Source organism: Ranitomeya variabilis, chromosome 8, assembly GCF_051348905.1.
Source record: "Ranitomeya variabilis isolate aRanVar5 chromosome 8, aRanVar5.hap1, whole genome shotgun sequence".
Taxonomy (NCBI): domain Eukaryota; kingdom Metazoa; phylum Chordata; class Amphibia; order Anura; family Dendrobatidae; genus Ranitomeya; species Ranitomeya variabilis.
The window spans coordinates 70,146,219-70,164,041 of record NC_135239.1 but is presented as its reverse complement, the minus strand read 5'-3'; positions in this window follow the sequence as shown (position 1 = coordinate 70,164,041).

The following is a 17,823-nucleotide window of genomic DNA, read 5'->3' as shown; positions in this document are numbered from 1 at the left end:
TGCACATGTCCGAAATTGTCGTGGCAATTGCGCAACTGTGTCGCAGGTAAAACGCATGCGGAATTGGCATGCATTTTCCCACTAAACACTAGCGTTTTACAAGCGTAATTAGCTTGCAGAATGCTAGCGTTTTACAAGCGATCTGTAGTATCTGTAGTATGCTGCCTATGCAGCATCAATGGTAAAAAGATATAATGTTAAAAATAATAAAAAAAATAAAAAATCATGATATTCTCCCCTTCTGGCATCCCCTGCAGCCTTCCCACTCCTCGCGATGCTCCTGGCAGCTTCCGTTCCCAATAATGCCTCGCGGCAATGACCTCAGATGACGTAGCGGTCTCGCGAGACCGCTACGTCATCACAGGTCATTGGCGCAAAGCATCCCTGGGAACGAGAGCATCGAGAGGAGCGGGAAGGCTGCCAGGGACGCTGGAAGGGAGAATATCACGATTTTTTATTTTAATTCTTTTTTTTACAGGTATATGGTTCCCAGGGTCTGGTGGAGAGTCTCCTCTCCTCCACCCTGGGTACCAACTGCACATAATCCGCTTACTTCCCGCATGGTGTGCACAGCCCCATGTGGGAAGTAAGCGGATCATTGCACTCCTATGTGTGTGGAATCCCCGCGATTCCGCACAAAGAATGAACATGCTGCGTTTTTTTTCCAGAATGCGATTCCGCTGCAGAAAAAACGCAACATGTGCACAAAAATTTAGAGCAAAAAACGCGAAAAAATGCAAAAAATCCTGAACGTGTGCACACAGCCTAAGTAAGCGGATCATGTGCGGTTGGTACCCAGGGTGGAGGAGAGGAGACTCTCCTCCAGGCCCTGGGAACCATATACTTGTAAAAAAATAAATCATGATATTCACACCTTCCGGCGTCCCTGACAGCCTTCCCGCTCCTCGCGATGCTCTCGTTCCCAGGGATGGTTTGCGGCAATGACCTGTGATGACGTAGCGGTCTCGCGAGACCGCTACGTCATCTGGGGTCATTGCTGTGAGGCATTACTGGGAACGGAAACTGCAGGGAGCATCGCGAGGAGTGGGAAGGCTGCAGGGGACGCCGGAAGGTGATATCACGATTTTTTATATTTTTATTATTTTTAACATTATATCGTTTTACTATTGATGCTGCATAGGCAGGGCAAATAAGCCTCCTTACCTTGACAAGCCAGCTGGTATGTCACTCTCCATGAGGAAAAACGTTACCCCTTAGACACCACTCCAGAGCCTCTCACATAGCCAAATCAGTTCTCATGCTTCGCACTGACGAGGGCCAACAGCCCGAAACACCGTGTCTGCGAATTGGGATACTGATTTGGCTTTTATCCTAAGTCATATTGCACAACTCGTTAAAGGGTTGATTGTGACTTGTTGGATCGCTACTTCCAACAGGTGGCGCTATAGAGTTAAGTCCTCTTTTTCTCAGAAGAGGCAATTTGCATATAGGATTTAAAGAGTAGCGAATAAGGCTGTTGAGGATGAAGATTATTAAGTCATTTTAAAAATAATTATTATCGTCAGAATTTCACCCCGCTTCAACCTACAAATCATTTTTTTAATGCAGAATGGGGATAGTGGTACATACGTGTAAATGTAAATGTGACCAGTACTACTTATGAAAAATGACATGGCGAATGCAGAAATTGTGAGCATATAAGACCAATAAAAACAGGGAAATTATCACCAAGACTTATACTACTACTATTACTATTACATCTTATATAGGATGTACATTAAAGTACACGGGAGGTGTGTTTATCCGATATTTTTCAAGTTAGCATATGGCCAAGAAGCAATAACAAACATAAAGAAACTGGAGCACTAAGCAGAAAGGGACATGACTTTGGGAGGGTTGGACCTCCTGCAGCTTTGTTTGTATAGCTGTGTAGACTTTAAGCAAGAGAGATTCTGCTTTAACCTCTTCATGACTGGAGGTATTTTTGTTTTTGCATTTTTGTTTTTTGCTCCTCTTCTTCCCAGAGCCATACATTTTTTATTTTTCAGTCAAAATGGCCATGTGACGGCTTGTTTTTTGGGGGATGAGTTGTATTTTTGAACGATACAATTGGTATGAATATATTGCAAACTGAAAAACGGGAAAAATATTTCAAGTGCGCTGAAATTGCAAAAAAAAAGTGCAATTCCACAGTTGTTTTTTTTTTTTTACCATGTTCACTAAATGCTGAAATTGACCTGCCATTATGATTCTCCAGGTCATTACGATTTCAAAGATACCAAACATGTGTTGTGTCTTTTTATTTAAGTGGTAAAAAAACTTCCAAACTTTGGTAAAAAAAAAAAAGGAGCTATTTTCCGAGACCTGTAGAGTCTAAATTTTTCGTGATCTGGGGCTGGGTGAGGGCTTATATGTATGCTTCAATAGTCTCCATGGGATTCTAGAAGCTGCAGTTGTCTGATCGCCTCTGCTACACACAGGCGATGATCAGATCGCCTGTGTGTAGTAGAAATGCTCAATTGCTGTGAGCGCCGACTGCCGGGCAGCGCTCATAGCAATCCGGCTATGACAACCATAGAGGTCTGCTGGAGACCTCCGGTTGTCATGCCAACCCATCAGTGACCCGTGATCATGTAACGGGGTCACCTATGGGTGGAATTTCTGGTGCACTTACCAGAAGTGCGCATTTAATGCTGTTGTCAGAGATTGTCAGCGGCATTTAACAGGTTAAGAGCCGTGTGTGGATCACAATTCCACCAGCGGCTGTTAGAGGCACATGTCAGTTGTTCAAAACAGCTGACATGGGCAGGGAAACATGTGGGCTCAGCACCGGAGCCCATACCTAAAGGGAGGGATTCCGACGTGGGCCTATTATTACACCCAATGTCGGAAAAGGGTTAAGAGGAAGGAGCACAGTATGTCTGTGCCTTGTGTGTTACTGTGAGGAGGTTGGGGCTTAAATAGAGGAGTTAACTCTGTCTTATTACTTTCTATCATCAGAAGAACTGGAGGAAACATCACCCGTTCTCCCGTTCTGTTATAATCACTGTTCTACAATGCTTTACATAACCATTAATTATTTAATGATGAATCCTTTATTGCATTTGTTTAATTAGCCATTATATATCTTGTACTAGGTTCAATTTTATCACGGCCATAAAAAGTTAACATTAACCTGTTAAGCCCAAGGTAAGGGCAATCCTCCAGCCATGGTTTCCTAGAGGTTTTCTCCACAGGGATTTTTTCCTCTCCTCAGCACTGTAGGATGACTCTTTGCGAGTTGGGGTTTTTCCAAGTTTAGTCCCCTTAATGCTTTTGCAGGGATTTCTACTTTATAAGTTTACCAAAGTGAAATAGTGTTTCATTTACTAAAAAAAAAAGAAAAAAATGGCTAAAAGTGTCATATGTGGCTTGGAATTTATAACATGTCACAGCTTTGCAGTTTAGGAGACAGGTGGAAGTTGCAGACAAGTTTAACTGATAGAGGATGTAAAACTTAATGGTGGCGAACAGACTCAACTTCGGTGGCCAGCCTCAAGGACATTGTAATGGTAACATCAATAAGGGGCAGGCACAGTAGTTAAGCACAGGGGGATAATAAGGTCATTGGTGCCCTGAAAGTTTACTGGCTCTGCTTGAATGGCAAGCCAGAGCGTGCCTCTCCTTTATGGCTGTCTGTCCTGGTGCTGTTTGTCAGACAGCTAGAGATATCACAGTACTTATGAAAAGAGATGAACGAATATTTCAATGTTCGGTTCAGATTGCGATCGTCGAATTTGCATTGTTAATTCGTAGAATATTCACCAAACATAGCCAAACGCCATTCATGTCAATGGGAGGCAAACACAAACGTATGCACAACACCTTGTAATGGTCCCAAATGCTGCCAAAACACATCAAATTAGGGGCAGACACCAGGAAAGTGGCCTTAATTCACCCACAGTACTAATTGTTGCATGGCACTGTGGCAATCAGCCAGGCATGAGGTATCGGGGTCTGGGACAACATTTACAGCTTTCAAATGAACGTCACAGTAAGATGAGGTTGGTTAGAGATAGGTGTAGGTCTCCTGTGCTGGGAGCCCTGATACCACATGCAACAGCTCAATCTGCTTTCATACTCAGCCACACTCAGGTGGCACAAATACTGTATCATATAAATTTCGTAGACTACAGTTGTCTGAAAAATCTAAGGATAGTAACACAGGTAGTTGACTCAAAGGAAGTGAAGGCCTGACGGTCTTGGAGGCCTACTGCTAAAGGCAACATGCATGAAGGATACCCAACCAGGAGTCTACACATTTGCAAAGATTAGTGGCAGACACCAACAAAGTGGCATCAATTGCAATAGAGTAGAACTAGTATAGCGGGGACTGACACCTCTTCCACTACAACCAACGCAGCAGATGGAGATTGTAATGGGCAAGGTGGTGGAATCACTGTTCCGTATCCCCTGAAAGCCAGAAAGGGGGCGTAACTAGGTGGCCTACCAAATCCCTACTCGGACAAGTGGCAGCAGGCGAAAACTGGGACCCAAAGAGGGACAAAGAGGTGACACCAGGTGTTACTCTATGGCTGACCTACAGAAGGTGGCAGCTGACCTCCTACAGCGGGTAAGCTACTACGGCCCGAAGGAGGGATGAAAAATGCAGACAGGCACTATAGGGACTCTGGAACCACAGGTGTAGATGGAACCAGCTGAGGTACAGAGAAGCACTGGCAGGTGCGGGCTGGACTGGGTGTTATACAGATGGGCACTGGCTGGTGCGATCTGGACCAGCTGATGGACAGAAGAGCACAGGCAGGGGACCTGTGGAACCTGACAACTAGCAAGCATGCAAGGCAAACTAATAATGCAGCTTACACACCTCCATATTGGAGGAGAAGCCTTAAATAGAAGGTGTCGCCCAGCTATAGGCTGGAAATACCTTAGGTTGATGTAAGCGGTCCCTTTAAGAGGGAGGGAGGGCGCCCTCTAAGCATAGTTCCCAGTCCTATAACTTAAACTTGGTGGACACCGACACATAGGGGGCGAGATGAGGAGATGGTGTGTGAATGGGAGACACTGAATCTCCTGTCAGGTACGAGGAGATCCAACAGAGGGCCCAGTCTGTAATGTCAACAGATCAGAAAGTCTGTAGTCAGAGGGAATGGTCCACTGTGTCAAAGACAGATGCCAGGTCCAGGAGAAGGAGGACAAACTTGCGTCGCTTTCATTTGGCGGTTAGCAGGTCGTTGGTGACTTTAGTTAGGGCAGTTTCAGTGGAATGGTGCAGTCTGACGCCAGATTGTAAGCGGTCAAAGAGGGAGCAAGAGGAAAGGTGGGAGGACAGATCAAAATGGACGTGATGTTCAGTAGTTTGAAGGCATAGGGGAGAAATGATATGGGGCGATGGGTAGACACAAAGGATAGGTCAAGGGTGGGCTTTTGAGGATAAATGTGATTGAGGTATGTTTCAATCAGGATGGAAGACACCAGTTGTTAGTGACAGGTAGAAGAGGTGGGTTAGGATTGTGATGAAGACTGTGGTAAAGTTTGGAATGAGGTGGAACATTATTGTGTCAAGTTCACAGGTGGTGAGGCAAAGTATTCAGCTGAGATGAGAGGGAGGGGGAGCTGGTGGATGCAGGAGAGAATTGAAAGTACTGAAGTTAGGTCCGAGCATAAACCAAACCCTCGTCAACAGACGATGAAGTAGTAGAACACACTTGGTGTAAACCCAGAGGCATGCAGCTGAGTACCTCAGTAGAGGAAGTGGAGGAGGAAGACGAGGAGGTTACATAGACACAGAGTTATGCAACCACGACAACCAATGCATCCTGAGCCCCAACTTTGGCAGTGAACAGCAGCGTTCGCGGTTCTGCAGTTGCCTATATTGGGTCTTTTTTTTCATATAGGCAAAAATCTAAAAAATCACGTTAGCTCTCAACTTTTTAAAAAAAGACCTACTAGATTAAAAAATGAAATAATTTCAGTACTACATGCATGAACTGGCACATGTGCGATCAACATGAGTTAATCTGGGAATGTCAGTGTGCTAAAATGCAGACTAGCAGGCATCGCCAACCAACGTCACCCCATCAACCTCATCTTCTGATTCTTCCTCATCCCTCACCATGGCAAGTGTTGTCACACAGGTGGGGTGACTGAGAGCCTGTCAGCTCATACAGAATTGGACATGCCTGCTGTTTTTGACTGATCATACATGCCAAGTATACACCCCATCTTTCTCAATCCACTGTAACATTTCTGCCTGCAACTCTCTCACAGCTCAGTAGCTTGTCGTGTTCACTCTACTCCACCCTGTGTCAGCACAGCAGCAAACATTGTGCAGTTGTGCTCACTAGTGTTGAGCATTCCGATACCGCAAGTATCGGGTATCGGCCGATACTTGCGGGTATCGGAATTCCGATACCGAGATCCGATACTTTCCGTGACGTAATTTCAGGTCCTGAATGCAGAATTAGGCATTCAGGACCTGAATTACGTCACGGCTTGCTGTGATTGGTCGCGTCGCGGTCACATGGGCGGCACGCAACCAATCACAAGCCGTGACGTAATTTTAAAATGCGCGCGTCTCCTGCCTCCCGTGACGTCACGGCTTGTGATTGGTCGCGTCGCCCATGTGACCGCGACGCGACCAATCACAAGCCGGAACGTAATTTTAAAATCCTGAATGCCTAGAATTAGGCATTGAGGACCTGAAAATTACGTCACGGCTTGCTGTGATTGGTCGCATCGCGGCCACATGGGCGGCACGCGACCAATCACAAGCCGTGACGTCACGGAAGGAAGTAAACGCGCGCATTTTAAGCAAAGAACGCTGCCGGTTCCCTCTGTGAGGTCCAGGCTGCGTCGGAGAGGTGAGTATAGCAATATTTTTTATTTTAATTCTTTCTTTTACACATTAATATGGATCCCAGGGCCTGAAGGAGAGTTTCCTCTCCTTCAGACCCTGGGAACCATCAGGGATACCGTCCGATACTTGAGTCCCATTGACTTGTATTGGTATCGGGTATCGGTATCGGATTAGATCCGATACTTTGCCGGTATCGGCCGATACTTTCCGATACCGATACTTTCAAGTATCGGACGGTATCGCTCAACACTAGTGCTCACGTAAAAGGTTCTTTCCCCCACACATGGCAAAGCTAACAGCTTGAACTTCACCATCTTCAATCTACTAATAATAACCTTTATTTCTATATCACAAACAGTCAAAAGTTGCCAAGTTTAAGATAATCAAACAATTAAAGCAAAAAAAATGACGACCCTGCTCTTCAGAGCTTACAATCTACAATGAAATGTGGGTAACACAAATTACAGATGATTATTTACAATGATGGTACAACCATCTTGAGGAAATGGGCGGTAGATAAAGGCAGCTGCATGAGTCTTTTGGGTACGGTTGAGTTTGATGGCGAATTATGTTCAGAGAAGTAGAAAATAAGCTATATAAATGAAAAGGACTTTGATTAGGGAACGTGATAGTCCACCATAAACAGATGTATTTTTAGGGAGCACCTAAAAATGTCTAAGTTGTGGTGATACTCCTAATTTAATTGGGGACAAAGGGTAAGAGGTGAGTCATCTAGGTAGGAGATTAAACTGAGCTGGACAAAGTCCAGATCAGGGGTGTTACCGTCTTTGTGTGTCTCAGATTTTGAAAGTTGTGAGAGGCCATGAGAATTGGCTAGAGATAGAAGCTGGGATGCAGTTGGGGAGGTGGAGCTGTTGAAGTGTCCCGGGATAAGGGTTGTCAATTTTGAGGACATGAAGTGTGGCAGCAACGCATAAAAGTGGTCAAGGAAGTAGGTGGGTGAGCCTGGGGGCCGGTATATGACTGCTACTCTGAGGGAGAGGGGATGGAACACCCAGATGGTGTGAACCTCAAAAGAAGAATGACTCTAGGTATGCACTTCTTCAGACCTGATTTATGTTTGGATGTGACGGTCAGATTTATTGATATCAAAAGAAGAATGGCGTCCAATTGGCCTGTATTTATGTATTGGGTTAAAGACACAGATTGTTTTTAACCCAGTGTAGGGTTATCGTGGCGTTAGCAGTGATCGTACGGCGGGATATACAGTACACATATTCCATGTGTTCTAAGGCTGGGTTCACATTGCGTTAATGGGTGATCGCTAGCGGACAGCGTTGCACGGCGAAAATGTCGCAATTAACGCCATGCAACGGGTCCGTTAGCGCACCCATTGACAGCAATGTTAATTTCGCCAGCAGCGCATCACTAGCGCGTGCCTTTTTCGGCTCGCGCTAGTGATGTGCCGTTCTTCTGTGACGCGCCTCGGACGCTGCTTGCATCGTCCGCGGCGCGCCCGAGGTCCGTTCCCCGCTCTCGCAGATCGGGGATCTGCGAGAGTGGGGACGTTAACGCGACCCCCAAACGCGATCCATAAAAATACATTGCGTTAGCGCAATCCGCTAGCGCTAGCGCTAAACGGATTGCCCTAACGCAATGTGAACCTAGCCTAATCTGGACATGGATAAGCCGTACGCTCACTATTACTATTCTGAGAACTAATTATTGTGAACAGCCTTTGGCCTCCTTGGATGATTCATCGCCCAATCCTGCCATTGTCTGGATGATAGGGTCCAGCTGAGAGCTATTCGCTACAAAGATCACAGCGCTTGTTTCTGTATGACTCATGGCCTGTGATCTCTCTGATTATTGCATGGCCACTGCTATCTGTTGGCCACGGAAATGCAGCCTTTCCATCTTATGGATACAGATGGTTTCCGAAAGCTGATGGCCGTCGCAGTCCCCCCAGTACCAGTTGCCCAGTCACCATTACTTATCTAAGAAAGATGTGTCTGCGCTACAGCAACAAGTTGCAGACAACATCACCCGTTTCCTGAAAAATTCTATGTCTGACAGGGTGCATTTCAACAATAACACCTGGACAAGCAAGCATGGACTGGGAAGTTACATCTAGATGACTGGGAACTGGGTGACTCTCGGGGCTGTAGGGGTAGTTGGGGAAGGGGCTGCTCCACAAGTCTTGCAATCCCCAAGGCTTGCAGGGCGCTTGTGGATGGAGAAATAAACCACTACACACCATAAGTTGGATAACTAAACTACTAGACAGCAGGGGTTGGAGAACTAAACTATTAAACGGCTAGAGTTGTAGAGCTAAACTACTACACACCATACGATGGATAACTAAACTAATAGACAACAAGGGTTGGACAACTAAACTACTAAACAGCTATGATTGAAGATCTAAACAAATTGACATCAGAATAAGGAGAACTAAATTAATAGACAACAGGGATTGGAGAACTAATCTACTAAACTGCTTGGGTTGGAGAACTAAACTAGTACACACCAGGGGATGGAGAACTAGACACCAAGTCTTGGAATGCCCAGGGCCTGCGGAACAAACCTCTGTATGTAACAGTTCCTGCAATGCTTCTGCCTCCTCCACCTCCTCTAGAGCCTCCACCTGCACCCTCAAACTCTGCCTTAATTAAACACACGTTCCAACACTGCAGAGAGAATCCCTCCCACCCCTCCATACTGCGCAGCCAGGGCTCACCAAAATCAGGCAGTGTTTACATTAATATTCCTTGGAGATCACAGTCATACAGATCAACAGTTGTGGACAGCTATCCATGCCGAGAATGAGAAATGGCTGTCTACACTCAACCTGGAGCCAGGGAAGGCCGTGTATGATAATGGTGCAAACCTGGTGGCAGTCCTACAGCGGGCCAACCTTACACAAGTGCCTTGCATGGCTCACATCCTCAACTTGATGGTACAGCAATTCCTCCCCCACTGTCCCAGCCTGGATGCACTTCAGCAGGAACCACTGTCATGCTGATTTCCACCATTCCACTTCAGTTGGTATAGAGATCTTTCGGACTACCGGCTAACCAGTTGATATGCGATATGACCACACCATGGAATTAAACTCTGCACATGAGGCAGCGACTCTGGGAGCAGTCACGAGATCTGGTGCAGTATGACATTTTTCATAGCCTGGCACAACGAAGTATGGATGTGGTGCAATTCACACTTGCATTATGGACGTGCAACAGTTAGGAGATTAAGACGATAATGATTCCCTCTATGTTGTCCATTGTCAGGAGGGGATGGGGAAGAAAGCTTGAGTGTTATACTACCACCAACACACTGTGGAGTTGGACCTCATGAAAGAGACCGACCCATGAGCTCCTGCTTGCAGCACTATCTGCAACATGATTGTTACCCGTATAGTTATGATTCCAAATAGTGCTGACTATTGGGTTGCCAGTGTGTTCTATCCACAATACAAAAGTAAATTTTGCCAATTGCTTACCCCCTGTAAAGGGACACGTCCATGCTGCAGTATCAAAACATGCCGGAAGACAATCTTGACAGTGGTTTTCCCCAACTCAGCTGTGAGGCACACATTTTGCATTGCAGTGTTAACCTTCCAACCACAGAAACGTTCAGTTGTCAATACAAAAACAGCAGCCTTTGCAGAGTTTGTATGTTCTACCCGTGTGTGTGAGGGTTTACTCCCAGTTATTATTTTTCTACCCACGCTACAAAGACATACAGATAGTAAATTTAGATTGTGAGTCCCAATGGTGACAGTGCCAGTAATGTCTGTAAATGTCTGTAAAGGGAATGTTGAATTATTGGCGCTTTATAAGTGATAAAACCCCCTGAAAAATTGAAAGTGATGCTCAGCCACACTCATGTGGCACACATATCAGTTTTGTAGATTACTATTGTCAGAAAAATGTAATGATAGTAACACGGCTAGTTGACTCAAAGACAGTGGAGGAGTGCCAGTGTTGGAGACCTACTGCTACAGGTAAGACACATGAAGGAGACCAAACGCGGAATCTACACATTTAAAAAATTTATTTGCACACACCAACAAAGTAACATCAATTTTACCACAGTAGAAATAGTCTAATAGGGACCGACAGGTCTTCCACTACACCCAACCCAGCAGATGAACACCGAACCAGAAATAGTGGCAGACGCCAACAAAATGGCATCAATTTTAACACAGTACAAATATTATAAAAGGGACCCACAGGTCTTCCACTACACCAACCCAGCAGATCAACACCCAAGCAGGACTGTTAACATTTCCACAAATTAGTGTTAACATGTCCAGCAGCAGCTGCAACAGCAGGCACATAAGCCCCACTAAAGATATCAGAGACTGCAATTACGCGAGAACAATACAGCACACTAAAAACTACAACATCCAGTAACAGACGTTGTCAGTTGATCTTGGATAGGACGTCACGTTAGTGGTTCACTAGTGCTTTCAGAAGCAGTAACATTTTTGAACAGCTGACATGTGCCCGCAATAGCGGCGGGTGGAATCGCTATTCACCCGCCGCTATTAACTAGTTAAATGCCGCTGTCAAACGCTGACAGCGGCATTTAACTACCGCTTCCGGCCATCGGGCCGGAAATGAGCACATCGCCGACCCCCGTCACATGATCGGGGTCAGCGATGTGTCGGCATAACAACCAGAGGTCTCCTTGACACCTCTATGGTTGTTGGTGCCGGATTGCTATGAGAGCCACCCTGTGGTCAGCGCTCATAGCAATGCAGTAAATCTACTACATAGGAGCGATCTGGGGATCGCTCCTATGTAGCAGAGCCGATCGAGTTGTGCCAGCTTCTAGCCTCTAGCCATGGAGGCTATTGAAGCATGGCAAAAGTAAAAAAAATATGTTTTAAAAAATATGAAAAAAAAATAAATATATATATATACAGTTATATGAAAAAGTTTGGGCACCCCTATTAACCTTAAGCTTGAAGATGATTATTATTATTATTAAGCTTATTGTTTTATAAAAATTGTTTTTTTTGCAACAGCTATTTCAGATTTATATATCTAATAACTGTTGGACACAGTAATGTTTCTGCCTTGAAATGAGGTTTATTGTACTAATAGAAAATGTGCAATCTGCATTCAAACAAAATTTGACAGGTGCATAAGTATGGGCACCTCACCAAAAAAGTGACATTAATATTTAGTAGATCCTCCTTTTGCAAAAATAACAGCCTCTAGTCGCTTCCTGTAGCTTTTAATGAGTTCCTGGATGCTGGATGAAGGTATTTTTGACCATTCCTCTTTACAAAACAATTCCAGTTCAGTTAAGTTTGATGGTCGCCGAGCATGGACAGCCCTCTTCAAATGATCCCACAGATGTTCAATGATATTCAGGTCTGGGGACTGGGAAGGCCATTCCAGAACAGTGTAATTGTTCCTCTGCATGAATGCCTGAGTAGATTTGGAGCGGTGTTTTGGATCATTGTCTTGTTGAAAGATCCATCCCCTGCGTAACTTCAACTTTGTCACTGATTCATGAACATTATTGTCAAGAATCTGCTGATACTGAGAGGAATCCATGCGTCCCTCAACTTTAACAAGATTCCCGGTGCCGGCATTGGCCACACAGCCCCAAAGCATGATGGAACCTCCACCAAATTTTACTGTGGGTAGCAAGTGTTTTTCTTGGAATGCTGTGTTTTTTTGCCGCCATGCATAACGCCTTTTTGTATGACCAAACAATTCAATCTTGGTTTCATCAGTCCACAGGACCTTTTTCCAAAAAGAAATTGGCTTCTCCAAATGTGCTTTTGCATACCTCAGCCGACTCTGTTTGTGGCGTGCTTGCAGAAACGGCTTCTTTCGCATCACTCTCCCATACAGCCTCTCCTTGTGCAAAGTGCGTTGTATAGTTGACCGATGCACAGTGACACCATCTGCAGCAAGTTGATGCTGCAGCTCTCTGGAGGTGGTCTGAGGATTGACCTTGACTGATCTCGCCATTCTTCTCTGCCTTTCTGATGTTTTTCTTGGCCTGCCACTTCTGGCCTTAACAAGAACTGTACCTGTGTTCTTCCATTTCCTTACTATGTTCCTCACAGTGGAAATTTACAGGTTAAATCTCTGAGACAGCTTTTTGTATCCTTCCCCTGAACACCTATGGTGAATAATCATTGTTTTCAGATCATTTGACAGTTGTTTTGAGGAGCCCATGATGCCACTCTTCAGAGGAGATTCAAACAGGAGAACAACTTGCAAGTGGCCACTTTAAGTAGCTTTTCTCATGATTGCATACACCTGGCTATGAAGTTCAAAGCTCAATGAGGTTAAAAAACCCCAAAAAGTGCTTTAGTAAGTCAGTAAAAAGTAGGTAGGAGTATTTAAAACAAGAAAATGATAAGGGTGCCCATACTTATGCACCTGTCAAATTTTGTTTGAATGCAGATTGCACATTTTCTGTTAGTACAATAAACCTCATTTCAAGGCAGAAACATTACTGTGTCCAACAGTTATTAGATATATGAAACTGAAATAGCTGTTGCAAAAAAAAACAATATTTATAAAACATTAAGCTTAAGTTTAATAGGGGTGCCCAAACTTTTTCATATAACTGTATATATATAAAAGTTTAAATCACCCTCCATTCACCCCATTCAAAATAAAACAATTTAAAAAATCAAACCTACACATATTTGGTATCGCCACGTTCAGAATCGCCCGATCTATCAATAAAAAAAAGGGTTAACCTGATCGCTAAACAGCGTAGTGAGAAAAAAATTTGAAAAGCCAGAATTATGGTTTTTTGGTCGCCATGACATTGCATTAAAATGTAATAACGGGCGATCAAAAGAACGTATCTGCACCAAAATGGTATCATTAAAAACGTCAGCTCGGCATGCAAAAAATAAGCCCTCACCACTTAGATAAAACATAACCTAGACGTGTTTGGTGTCTATGAACTCATAATGACCTGGAGAATCAAAATGACAGGTCAGTTTTAGCATTTAGTGAACCTAGCAAAAAAGCCAAACAAAAAACAAGCGTGGGATTGCACTTTTTTAAAAATTTCACCGCACTTGGAATTTTTTCGCGGTTTCTAGTACACGACATGCTAAAACCAATGATGTCGTTCAAAAGTACAACTTGTCCTGCAAAAAAACAAGCCCTCACATGGCCATATTGACTGAAAAATTAAAAAAGTTATGGCTCTGGGAAGGAGGGGAGCGAAAAACGCAAAACCGAAAAAGGGCAAGGTCTTGAAGGGGTTAATGTGCCTTAGGTCTGCAGACAGTTTCATATCACCGCCACAAAATGACAACGTGGGATACAGCAGGCTTTTTCACATTTAGCTAGTGAAAAAATATTATTTAGAATGCTATACTCGTGCATGGAGCACAATAGAAGCAGTGGACAACACACTTGTAGGACATGTGCCCTGTCGGCTTTGACTGTGGACCTCAGTGATGACAAAAAAAAAAATTCTGGAAGGTAAATTTAACAGCCACACTGGACACTATCTAGCTGTTTCTGACTGATATACAACCTAACTAGCTAAAATCTTGCTGCTAACAGTGCCAGCATCAGGAGCAGCCTTTGTGCGCTGTTACAGTGTCAAAATGACGGTAAAACAAGATGTCCGCTCTTTATGTGGAGAGGGACATGTGATTTCAGCAGCCAATGACACAAGCCATTGTGTCAGGACATTGTGGATGTTTCCTGCGCCCTGATTGGCTAGCAGCAATGCGCACACATAAAGCTAGGGAAAAGAAATTACTGTTTACAAAAACTCCGCGCATCTGAGCTCTGAAAACCCCCTCCCCTCATCAAACATGTGGCAAACGCTCAAGATACACCACCATTATCATTGCTAAAGTGCTGAAAATACTTTTGTGTCAACGCAAATATTTTCCCGCGCTTTTTACCGAATGTTAACAATTTTTCCAATTTTATAAAATTTTGCGCGTCTTTCCGATCATGAATCTGAATGTGCCTTATTCATGCCGAATTTATATTTGGCGATTGTGTTCCTAATAAATTTGCTCATCACTAGAATCCCAATGTACTAGCACTTCAACTGACTCCTACTGGGATCGTTTTATTCCTGTGATTTAAATAAAGCTGTGGTCATTTTGACAACCAAAATAATGTGTTTTGTGTATTTATTCCAGGGTCTAGGTTTACTGTAGTTATGGTTGTTTTAAGATGGTGTGGGGTCCGTCCTATATCCAAAAGTCATGCATTACTTAAGAAGGAGGCAGAATTCATACTGTTAACAGAGGCATTGGGAACACTTGGTCTCAATAACTGCAATGATTTAAAAAGGACCTGTGGCTTCCTCGAAAAAGTCAGTTAAATACCTTGCAAAAATCTCTAAGCTCCCCCGATTCTGCTGTACTTTTCCATTTTGTTCTGTGTCACTCTATTGCTGAATACACTTCCTTGCATTCATACTCCATGAACTCTTCCACATTTTTTCAAGTTACACCCACGAACTTGTATTTTATTGGGATTTTATGTGATTTACCAACACTAAGTAGCAAATATTTGTGAAGTGTAAAGGAAATGATACTTGGTTTTCTATTTTCAAAAAAATATATAAATCTGAAAATTGTGATCTATATTTTTATTCAGCCCCCCCGAGTCAATACTTTGTAGGACCACTTTTTGCTGCAGTTACAGCTACACATCTTTTGGGGCTTTACACACTTAAAGACTGAAATTTTTGGCCATTTTTCTTTGCACACTTGCTCTAAGCTCAGTGAGATTGGACCGAGGCCTCTGTAAACAGCAATTTTCTAGTCTTGCCACAGATTCTCAATGGGATTTAGGTCTGGACTGTGATTGGGCCATTGACACACATGAATAGATTTTGATCTAAACCATTCATTGTAGCTTTGGCAGCATGTTTAGGGTCATTGTCCTGCTGGAAGGTGAACATGCACTGCAGCCTCAAGTCATTTGCAGCCTTCAGTGGGTTTTCCACTGGGATTGCCCTGTATTTAGCTTCATCCATCTTCTTATCAACTCTGACCAGCTTCCCTGTCCCTGCTAAAGAAAAACATCTCAACAGAATGATGTTGTCACCACCATGTTTGATGGTGGGGATGGTGTTTTCAGGCTGATGATAGCATTTTTTATTTAGCCCAAAAAGTTCTACTTTGGCCTCATCTGATCATAACACCTTCTTCCACATGCTAGCTGTGTCCCCTACTTGGCATGTTTGCATCTTGGGCCCCTTCCTGTAATAATGTCCCCTGTCCTGGCCCCTTCCTGTAATAATTTCTCTCACCTTTTCCCTTTCTATAATGATTTCCTTTGTCCTGTCTACTATCTTGTAATAATAGTATCCCTAAACCTGGCCCCTATTTGTAATAATGCCCCTTGTCCTCGCTCCTTCCTCTAATAATGTCCCCAATCCTGTTCCTATCTGGTCACAATGTCCCCCATACTGACCCCCTCCTGTAATAATAACCCCTGTCCTGTAATACTGTCCCCCTATCCTGGACACCTTCCTGCAATAATGTCCATAGAAGCTAGGCACTTGCTGAACCTGGGCTTCATATGTGACCACGATTTCCACTATGTACTGCGATATTGCAAGATCTAATACAAATGGTCTTACAATCACAGGTTCAAGTCTCTATGTGGACTAAAAGGAAATAAAGAAAAGTTATAAAAAAATATTTTGAGTACATTATATAAAAGATGAAAGGTTTTTATCAGTACCAACACATTTCAGCGCTAAACCGGCACCTTACTCAAGGTAAAAAAACTAATGAAAATGTACACATGACGTCTTTTTCAGGTAAGAAAAACAAAAAATACTTTAAGAAATTCTTTTTTTAATGAAGCATCTTTTTTTTAGCATTTTTGGTTACTTCCTGAGTGCTATTTGTTACATTTTGAACTGCAGACATTTTTTAAAAATTGTTTTTCCAACATTTTTCCAGTGTCTTTTTGCCAGCATTTTCTGAAAGTTTTTATAACCCCGTTCAACAATGTAGAAACCATTAGTGGTTTTTCAAGCAAAAACACAGACAAATCACTCAAAAGGACACATGGACGTCTTCTAAGCCTTCCCATTTACTAGTATTGCAAGCATGGAGCATCTTCAGAGCAGAAAAAGCATGAAGAATTCTCTGCTCACTTCTTTTCACTGCTTAGCATCTTTGGAAACCAGAAGCGGCTAAAAGATGCTCAAAAGCCAGAACATATGATCAGCAAGTCATTTTTACATAGAGATGCATGTGGAGAGTTTTGAGCACTTTTCAGGGGGTTTTCAAAACGGATTCTGCCTGAAAAAGACACTGTGTGCACATATCCTTAGACTGGAAACTATGCAGTTTTGGATCTAGAAGATCCAGGTGAGGAGATACGGTGCCATGTGCTTGCCTTGATTTCCCAGCTATATTCAATGGGAGAAAACTTTGAATCAACGGGGATCTCAAGTGCCACTCAAAATAGTAAAAATGCATAATTTGTGAGAGGGCAAAAAGTGTCACTCCACAACCCCTTAAAATGTCCTTATATTTAAAAAAAAGGTTAAAACACAGTGGCAGTGGAACTCAGTGTGGACGACGGCCGTTTTGTGCTACACTGCGATTCAATGGATCCTGTTAATACAAGACCCATTGAAGAGAAATGTAGTGCGAAACGGCCATGGTCCACACCAAGTTCCATTCATTTCTGCCACTATGTTTTAACCTTTTTTTGAATAAAATGACATTTTAAGAGACGGCGAGTGCCACTTTTTTCTTTTTCACAAATTATGCATTTTGATCTAGAGACCTAGAGCCAGAAGTGGATCCAACAGGTCCAGTCCAAGTGAATCAACAATTGTTAAGCGTTTTCTTCTTAGTAAAGCAGTGGCACAGGTTTCATGTCAGGATGCAGAAACCCTTAAGGTACCTTCACACGAAACGACTTTACAACGAGAACGACAACGATCCGTGACGTTGCAGCGTCCTGGATAGCGATATCGTTGTGTTTGACACGCAGCAGCGATCTGGATCCTGCTGTGATATCGCTGGTCGTTGAATAAAGTTCAGAACT